The sequence below is a fragment of the Varroa jacobsoni genome, unplaced genomic scaffold (genome assembly GCF_002532875.2).
Source record: "Varroa jacobsoni isolate VJ856 unplaced genomic scaffold, vjacob_1.0 contig01278, whole genome shotgun sequence".
In the NCBI taxonomy this organism is placed as follows: Eukaryota; Metazoa; Arthropoda; class Arachnida; order Mesostigmata; family Varroidae; genus Varroa; species Varroa jacobsoni.
Genome location: NW_019214610.1, coordinates 1 through 10448, shown reverse-complemented (window position 1 = coordinate 10448; position 10448 = coordinate 1).

Below are 10448 nucleotides of genomic sequence, written 5' to 3'. Positions count from 1 at the left end.
GGGAGGTTTTAGCCCTCCATAAATACATATGGAGTGGCGATGCCTTTGTGTCCAGTGACTTACAATAAAGTAAGCTACTGAACGTGCTCATCACGATTCGTCCGCAGGGCCCGTATCTCAAAAATCGTCGACACATGACGCCCATATGACACGTGACGATCGCATTGAACCGCTCATTCTACCCTCAACTAAATTGTAATCCAAAGTAAACGCGTGATCAAATTCAGCTTCACTTGCTTCATATCTTCATCGGACTCGTATTTTCCCGTTCTGATTGATAGCGTTCGAACGCACCCCGTGCAAACTGGGGAAGATAATGCAATCGACGTTTAGCTTTTGATACGAGCGAAATAGTAATCATTTTCTGACTGTTAAACAGTTGAAATAATGAGGTTCAAATAAAGGCTATTGACGGAAACGTTCGAACCTCAGTGAAGGAACTATTAAGCCAAATTATTAACTTTTATATCCTAATAAATATTTCATCGCTGGGTAATTTTAAGCGTCGAAAAATGATCGGTTGACACCATTTACACCGCGTGTTGAACGTGATCACGTGCTAGAAAGAGAGACGTTTAAGTAGATATGATATCAATCGCTTATAATTCCTTATCGCCCTCCCGGCTGTCTCGGGGTCAGATCTTGATCAAACCACCCGTTTACGTGTCAACATTTCTGACAGTATTCTTTTCAGTGTATATATGTATACGTGTGTGCTTCAAAGTGGCCGGGAACGTTTGTTTTAGGCGTCGTCCTGCCCTCGAAGCTGAAGATGAGGCATGGCGGTTGCAGAATCGATAGCAGTTAAACCGCAGCGTCGAACTCTTACGACCAATTTTGCGATGATTCTTGTTGGCGCTTACATATCTACTGTTGTTAGTGCAGAGCCAAGAGGATCTTTCTCTTCTGCTCTTTACAGAGGAAGCACCGCGTCGTTGTCTCGAACGGCAGCAGACCTCGCAGACAATTGCCGAGTCCGAAACTGCTACCACGCTCAATACCATATGTCATACGATGTCTATTACTGCAGCTACCGCTGAAACATTCGTAAATATAAACAAACGTCAAAGGCAAAAAGGAGAAATCCAAACGATTTCTTGTGTTTGGCACATTTAGGTCCTCATTGTCTGTTCTCTCCCTGAGGCAGGCGGCCGGCCAATTGTCGTTCATTTACAATTGCCGTAATCTGTATAATTCAGCAATACTTTTGGGTTTCGTAGATCTTTGTTGCCAGACAGACGTTTAGTGGTAATATCCACATTATCGCTATTTATAATGCAATAGTACACTGAAATGGGTGATGATTACCATCAATTTTGAATCATGCGCGTATTGCCTGTTGTCTGGGCATTGCGTAGAGCTAACTGATGCGGTCTGTACGGCTGATCGCTGACCAATTTGTCGCTTTGAGAGGTCTGTGGGGACTGATAATTCGTGCCGCCCCAGTCGGCCAAATGTAATTAACAAATAAAACTGAAAAGGTCCTGTTAGGGACCCTCCGAGTGTGGGCTGTTACCGTTGTTACAATCTGAAGAGAAAAGGAACCAGACTCAAATGGAGAAGCAAAGACAAATACGGACGGCAAACGAACGATAAGGGATAAGGTGTGAGAGATATTACCAGCTGTATAAATGCGGACTGTAGACAAGTCAAAGTGACGTTTGATCGTACGGAAACAACGTTTTCGTTGTTAGCGGTTGGCATATTTCATCTGCGAATTATCCCGCTTGCGTCGGCATGGTGATATCGATTATACTATTATATAGTTGCTATTACAATTCAAATCGAAATTGCCCTCCATTGGCCGAGCGTACGACATATTGTAGATCTGATATCTAGGAATCGATGGAGCTGAAGACAAAGCAGACCATCTCGATTTTGCCGAGAGAACGAGACGGGCTACAAAACAGAAACTGAAAAACTTGTATTCGCGAAAGATGTCTGCCAGTAGCTGGAGAGCTCATTTGTTTTTTGCTCCAAAACGCAGACGGATCACATTCATTTGGCATTTAGTATTTTCTATGGCTTTTATGAAGCCACCTGCTGTTAGTCTCAATGTACAGCTGTTTTCAAATAAAGTTCAATACGTTGGCGAAAAGAACTGCAGCTACCCATTCGCTACGAGAGCGGTTAACAACACGACGTTATCGGATCTGTTCCGTATTACAAAACAGCAGGACGTCGAAGACGGTGCTCACGCGGTCCGTTATAACAAAGCTTGTAAGGGGGTTACATTTGTCTGATGGAACCTGCCACCTAAAAGAAAAAACCAACTCCCAAAGTTTCCAGACGAAATGTCAGTCAGATAAAACTAGGAAAGGTAACTAGCGATAGTATCCATAATTGTCGCTTGTTGTGTATTGTGGTGGGGTCATAATATACAATCTTGCATAAAAACATATCAAATCTGTATTACAGGTGCCGACCTTAGTTGGGGGTCCTTTGACTTGGTATACGTCATCGTTCCGTTATGATAAGGTAGTTACAAGGCAGATAGGGCTACCAGGTAGAAGACTACTCTGCGGCTAATCCGTCCGTGCAGTTCCGTAAATAGCGGCATAGCAACGATACGAAAAACACGAGTGTAATCATGCAATCTAATACGAAAAACGGGCTAACTCGTTGCTTCGTGACTGTATCTGCTATTATGTGAATGCGGCGGTAATATCTGGTTCAGAGTTTGCCGAGGAGATAATTTCGGCTTCAAATTAATGCCGGTCGATATAGTGCGTAAGGGCATGATAGCGCTATTCCCTAGGAATAAGCGTGGGTTAATTAATCTTGTGGATTGAGAGATGTATACGATGACGCATTCGACGATGACGAAACCCTTGAAATGGGGAAGAACCATTTGCAGCCAGTGCCCACGTGGACCGATCCGTGTATTCAGTTGATACGACAGATCGAATGTACAGTCTTTACAACAATAACTTCATGTATCTATGTATGGTAGGCAATCTATGCTGGCGTTTGTATTGTTGCACAAAAGAAGCTACTTATTGCCCATACACATAAGATGATTGGTAAGTATGTTGCTTAGCATAACTACGCGATGAGCTGGGATCAACTAGAGTTGTCGACTATAAGAATCCGAGTTAGTCTCGTGGTTGCTAAGGTAGTGCCCTTTTTAGGGCACTATTGAGGCTCAAGCAGCTATCTAAAAAGGCGCATTGGCTTACGACAAAAATGCAGTGAGCACTCCGTATTTTTTTTACTTCGCAGACCCCTATACCACATATAGGGGTTCGAATGATGTCTGAGGCGATAGCACGACTGACATCATTGACCAGTTCTTTTTTTTGGTTACGTCCCGTGTTCAGATACGGACATCCGGGTAAAACAATAGACACCACATGAATTCAATGGTAGTTCGCAAAGGAACTCGAAAATGGGAAAAAGGTATCATATCTTCTTGACATTGAGGGCCGGCGAAGAAAAACTGTGAAGACACCAACATCAATTACACGAAGCAGGATCTACAAAGTCTACTTGAATGAAACCGAAGCAGCGAACCTATGTAGCCGTAGGATTAACCATTTATACTGTGTTGAGGCTTCCCGCTCACTACAATCGGCACTTAAAACTTTACTGTCGTCTGAAAAATTTAGCTTGAATATTTGAATAAATATACAAACCCAATGGCGACTTGATAATTTTAGTTAAAGTGTCTAGTCTAGTAGCGCGTATGCACTGCTTCCTATAAAAAGCGCTCAGTCGACATGGGCCTGCAGCTACGAGAGCGAAAATTGCCGAAAGCGAGTTCAGTGGCCGATCTTCGCAACAGTTTGTTCCAAATACGCTTACGTTCGAGGCAAATGATTCGAAGGCCATCCATAAAAGCAAGGTCTACACTAAGGGCTATCACTCGTTTACTGATTTAGCCTTGAAAGGACTAAAATAAGGTTAAGTAAATCTCGCCAATAAACCGTTATAGATACCACTAATTTAAACACTCCCGTTCTTAATATTGCCATCTGTACAATGCGTTGCTTGCCTATATGATAAGTTCCATCGAAACGACGAATTACTGAGTGGTACGTTTTAATACAAATTGATTTTTCCTCAACTTACTCCCTAATGCCAATACCAACCTTAAACGATTCACTTCTGGAAGCGTGATCTATCGGAAAAGATCCTTTCGAGTGAACACACCGTAGAGAATCAGTGCTAGCTTTTTAAGTGATAATGCACATTTACGCATTGTTTTATACATTAACTTTCACCAAAACGAAAGCCAATGGCTATATTGGAGACGCTCAATGGCGTGGACCACTTTTACCAGAGATGTGACCGATGGCGTGTTCTATTCCAGGGCGTGATGTCGAAGCGGTTTCTACAACCGGGATGCGGAATCACAGAGACCCAGACAACTGTCAAAAGCTGAAGACATTTACTTTAACGGTAGCATTTGTATACATGGAAAACCTAAACGTTATAAACCATGATGGAGCCCTCTGCTTCAGTCCGAAAGCTGACCTTGGTCCTGTGGCGGAGATTTTCCCTAGAACAGTCATGTACAAGCGTTAGCCTCTACCGGCATATGCTGCTGATCGCTGATGTACGTTCAATTTGGTTGCGCATCTCTGTGAAAAAATTCTAACGCGTCGAAAAAAGTATTAGCTGTTTTTTTTTTTAATTAAATAGTTTTAAAAATGGTCATATATGTTAGCTAGAATGAGATATTATGCAAAGCTAAGAGTAGATGTGCTGCTATCACTAGAAGGCCTTTACTTAGACCTATAGAGCGCCCTGGACACAAGAAAAAATCTCCGCGGAAAATTTCTACTGTTTCTACCATGATTATTGTCTCGACTCATAAGAAATTCTACCGTTTACGCTCATTAACGCCCCACAAATGATTTTGTCTCTGGAAATTTCGGTGTGAAAACGCTCCTCATAGAGAGGGCCCAAATATGAAAAAAGCTATTGAAATCATCGCGAAAGCTGGACTAGGTCCAGACGCGAGTACATACGATGTCGCAGAGGAGCTAGACATTTACTAGCAAAAAGTTTAAAACCGTCAAAACAACTGGCATAAAGCTATGTTTGGTGGTTAAGTATAGCGAGAACTGACGCAAAAAAAGTTCACGTGATCGTACTACCATCTGCGGAAGTCTACAACGAAATAGAAGCATTTCTAAAGCGACTGGTTACGGAAATGAAAAATAGGCCACGTGCAATAGCAAACAAAAATGAGCCAGTTAAGCCCGGCCTGATGACGAAGTAGATGATGCTATGAGTTTGGTAGAACTGGGAAGGCATCATGCTTTATGAGTTGCCAGTCAAAAAAACAGAAAAAACTGTCGTCACCGTTCAGTGAACAGAAGAGCTGTCGTCCTTTACCATGACAGTGCATGATGTGACAAAGCTTCTACAACGATCGGATAATATTGCTATAAAAAAAAAATGGCAAAAGACCATCGATCAGAACAGCGTAGCTCTAGTTTGGTGGTATTAGTATAAGCATGATTTGATTTTAACACAATCAATGTTTTTTTTTTTGTTTTGTTTGACAAATTAATATGGCTCTTTTGCTTGCTATTCTGCTACCTGCTGCTCCGTTTATAGGTGGGTCAAGGCGGCGGTCCAAAAAATAACGCACATGGAAAACAGAGGGGAAATTATCTCTTATATAACATGTCACAGTCTGTCACGGACTAATAAAGGTTTCGAGTTTTTATTGGGCAACTGCTTACGGCAGACATTGTTTGAGGCCGCGGGTGTCTTAGAGCCCAAAACAGCGTACGTGTGCCAGACTATTCCTCGTATACCTTACCACTGCGCCATTACGAAATCTTTCATGAACCAGATACCGCAACCCTATACAAAAGCGTAACTACTGCTGCACAGTCCACCATCAAAACGAAAAGAGAAAATGATTCGCAAGGCCAATTCCTTTCTTTTTGAATATTCTAGTGTTATTTGAGGGATTCTTTTATTCTAATGAGACCAAAAACACATCCTTCTTATATTAGCCAGCCCGGAAGTGATAATCTTAGCATCAAAGAGATTCTTCACGTGGGAAACTTATAGATGATCGATTAAATCGATCCTAAATAAGATTACTTCGTGGCAAAATTTATCGAGCGTATAGATACATTTTGTGACCACTAAAACAAACCTCTTAATAAGACCGACAAGAAGATTTAAGCGTTTTTCTGAACTGGAAACCTGTCCGTCGTTCTAGTCGAATCTCAAGGCGGGAAGGGTGCTCTGACCGATAACAATGCATCTTTTTTTTTTATAACACTGCAAAAGTTTTTTCAACTGTAGCTGTTTATAGGAACACGCCCGTAAACGTAGCGAAATTGGGTAAAAATTGCACGCGCCAAATTATCTAGCATCGGCGAATTACATCGTTTCACACGGCGGGACAGCTGAACATCCTCAGTTTAGTCTACGTACTGAAGTGGTTCGAGAGGGTAATTTAAATGCTCGTTCTAGTCCAGGTCCTACATAGCGGAGCACAATCCATTCTCACGCAAGCGGCAATACAAACAAGGGGTTGTTTTCTCATCTAACGGTTTGGCAATTCTTAACGTTGAATTAGTAGATATGAATCGGTATTGCCAAGGTCAAAAAAATAGACCTTCGCATTTGTTTCGACTACAAAGTAAAAGTATGAAATTTTTTAGCGTTTCCCTCTGTTGGGCATGACACTTACCCCCAAGTGACTTTTCAACCTCATGTCAATGAACTGGTTCAAAAAATGCTAACTGAAAACTTCTCGATTAGAGATCCTTACGAGTTTGCACTTACTACAATTATATAAAGGTTAGGCTTAATTTATTATATTAAAGCCCATTAGTTCGTTCGAGTTTGAGTAAATCAGGCCGGTTTAAGGCTTCCTACCTACGGTGCATGGGTATTCGCTTAACACGTCTGGTGGCCATAAATCCTAAATCGGTTTCGCGGTGTCAACCAAATGGACGATTTATTTTTCATGCCAAAACTGTACCTCGTATACACTACATGTCTGCATATATAGCTATACGTTCATTTATTTTATTTATTAATTTAATTGTATCTGTCTACAGGATCAGTATTTATGATACGTTCTTAATATAATAGTTAATGGTTATGGATGATTTAATTGATAAGGCGAGCTTTCATTGGGTATCATTGCGCTTCTTTTAAAGCATGTACAACAATCCCAATAGATACAGTCTTGTAGCGTAGTCATTGTTTTACGAAGTTCATTGCACAACCGGCTCACCAGCCCGTGCGAATCGCTTCCTGGCTTTGTACGTTGCGCGGTAGAGCAAACAAAAATTGACCGTCACCATTCCGAATTATGAGTCAACTCCAGGCACAAATGATATAGGCTAGGACGCTTAGTTTGCACCCAGTTGGTACTTACTGCGGCTTGCCGCAAGTTTTCCAGCTACTAAACTTCATTTGTAAACCTTTGTCCTGGCCTAAACGCTTGTACACGAGCTGAAGTTCAATTATGGTCGAAGTAAGTAAAAAGCACTTGTAGTAACTGCAAGAGCCATAGATACGTCGAAATGGTTCTGCACTAGTTTGTTTATGCCTCAAGCGTGTCTCGGAGATATCCAGCAAAAATGCTGGGACATGATGGTAACATGACAAGGCACCAGGATAATCTGAAGATTACAATTTCTCAAATATCAAGCATGTCTTCTGCGTGTAAGTCAAATATAAATTTTAAAAAACCCTCAATCTTCAATACTTCGTATTAGGTCATTTATATTGACTAACTATGTATTAGTATGTTTGTTGTAGACACTTGTAGCACGAGCATACACGAGATACGTGCTTGTAACAACGACAATCATACAGCATAAAACTGGCCTTATTAACAGAATCCAATGTAGAATTAATTATTTTATTTAATTATATCAGCCCACAGATTTCTAAGAAATATGTACACATTTTCGGTTTAAAGAAGCCTTAAATAAAATACATTTGAAGAACAGATGTATTTATATTAATTTATATCAGTTCATGCCAATTGAGTTAATGAATAGTATACAACACCATGAAGTACTACGGGTGCCCTTAGGGAAACCATCTACATAAGTCCGGGTTGAGTCCGCCATTACAGACTGTGACACAAACGTGTTCCTTGGTCAACGTCATTGAAGGTCGTTAAAACTATTACCGTTAATAGTTAGCTACTGCGAGAGCGTTATCGGTCTTGCCTGTCGTTTCGAAAAAAAAACATCTATTGATTGTGCTGCGTGTTTAAATCAAGATTTAAATTTTCAAACGAACACGATACATTTTATACTGCATGGATTATAAGGTAAGTGGAACGCGCGCTATATAATTAGCACATAATTAAGAAATTATGGAAATATACGCCTTTGTATAACTTAGAGTTACGATGTCTTTCTCCTTCGTAACGCTATGACCATATTTCCTGATTGAATCAACAGCAGCACGCGCGTAAGGCACCTGTCACCTGAATGACAATAAGCACATTTGCGTTATATCTGCCGTGTTCGTTATTAGTTAGATGGTGGTGCTGGCGCATTGTTCCCTGCCTGTGTATTGATCTGGATAATTTTTGAGGTTACCCTATGTGTATATTGGTGGCTTGCTGATCTCAAAAAGTCGTTAATAAGTTGGTATTCTCGACCGATTTTCCCAGCTATGGAAAATTCATTTCTTTAGTCCTTACAGGCCTCCGCATATTCATGGTCCTTCGTTACTAGCGTTTACGAATCGATCGAAATGTAGCTGTGAGTCCTAAACTTAGCGATGAGCCTTTTAATTGCGTCGTACGGAAGTACGAGAAAGAAAAGCTCGACGCTAACCAGTGTTCGAAGGCTCAGCAGTGCCACATTTACGGTCTTGTCTCCCTCGCCTTCGATAGCGCACAGGGCCGCTCTTGGCCTTAGTGCCTGATTGAATTTTCGATGTAGTGTAAACTGTATAATCGACGCTAAAACCATTGACACGAAGGCGAGCACTACAACCATTGCGTACGTCGACCAAACACCTGATATGTTGTTTGATGAAAATAAATCGGGTTGAAAGAGTCTCTTTAAACATTCCGGTAGGTGACTCTGTGTTAAGGTCAGTAACATACCGATGGCGAGACTCACAGCGAAGGTGATCAGCGCGAGTCGACAATACTGTTGATGCACCGAAGACGTCCTCACGAAGAACATGCTAAATATGAACAAGCTCACTGTTAACATAAACAACATTACAGCGGCATGACATCTGGTGGGCGCTGCGCCCAAGACAAGATCGCCAGAACTAAACAAGAACAAGGCAAATGCGATCGAGTAGATTGCCAAGAGCACAATGCGCGCCCCTGAATATTCACACAGTTTCTCTAGAAGCCACAGTGCCAGCAGACAGACTGCCGGAAACGCAAACACAATACCCAACTCAGTCTGGAATAAGACCTCGTCGCTAATATATAGTGTCCTGAAAAATAAAAGCAGAACTTGTACTAAGGTATGGGTAAAGCACAGCATGGACAAATGGGCGACGATTACGTCGATGGCCAACTTTTCGTTTGTTTTACGACGATCATCTTCCGCATACGCTCGCAATACGCTTTCACCGGCAACGTCACCGAAATGTATACCTCGGCCGTGTTGCAGGTCATTGCGATTGGAAACGTCGGCGAGGAGACACCCTGTAGCCCATGTCACCGAGCGCTCTCTTTCAAGTCGAGCAGCTCCTGAGCTTCCCAGCGTGTTTATGTAGTCCACCCGTTCCGAAGAAATCGAGCTTGCTGGACTCCGCATAATCGCTTGAATCTGAATAGCCTGGTCAAGGGACCCATCTTCTCCATCTTCGTCGAACGGGTCGGAATAGCGGTTACTGCTATCTTCCGAGTCGGATGCTACTGGTCTTGGCGACGACGTCATCGTCTTCACGCACACGCCACTCAGCTAGACTAAAACATTGACTGTGGTCTTAGCGTATTTTCTAGCCGTTCGAAAAGCGTTGTACAGCAGCGGTTCCGCAATGTAAAATGTTGCAGACGACGCGAAAACATACGAATGTACGGAAATGTATTCAAAGTCTTCGTTATGTTCAATTTACGTTGGACCTTAAGGTAAGCACAGTCTTGCCTTTCTTGCCACGTTCCATGAGCAAACATGTGGGCAGCTTTGAAGCAGTCATCCTGTAGCAGAGTGCTACATCTATTGTTATGTATTGTGTGCGCATCCACGTACAGGTTCTGTGACGTTATTACCCACCAGAACGATTTTTTCCATTGGACTGAATAGCGATCAGCATCACCATCACTGACCACATCGTTGTATCGGATATTAACTGTTGGTGTTCAGTGCAGTGCATGGGCAGGCCGACATGTGGCTTCAAAATGAATGCGTTTACCGTATCATATGATGTTGTCGCAGAGACATCGTTGTTGGACTAGAGATCATTCGCAACTGGCAACAGCTGCCATAGAAGATGGAAGGAAAGTTGCTCAGAGAAATACGCATTGGTTAAAC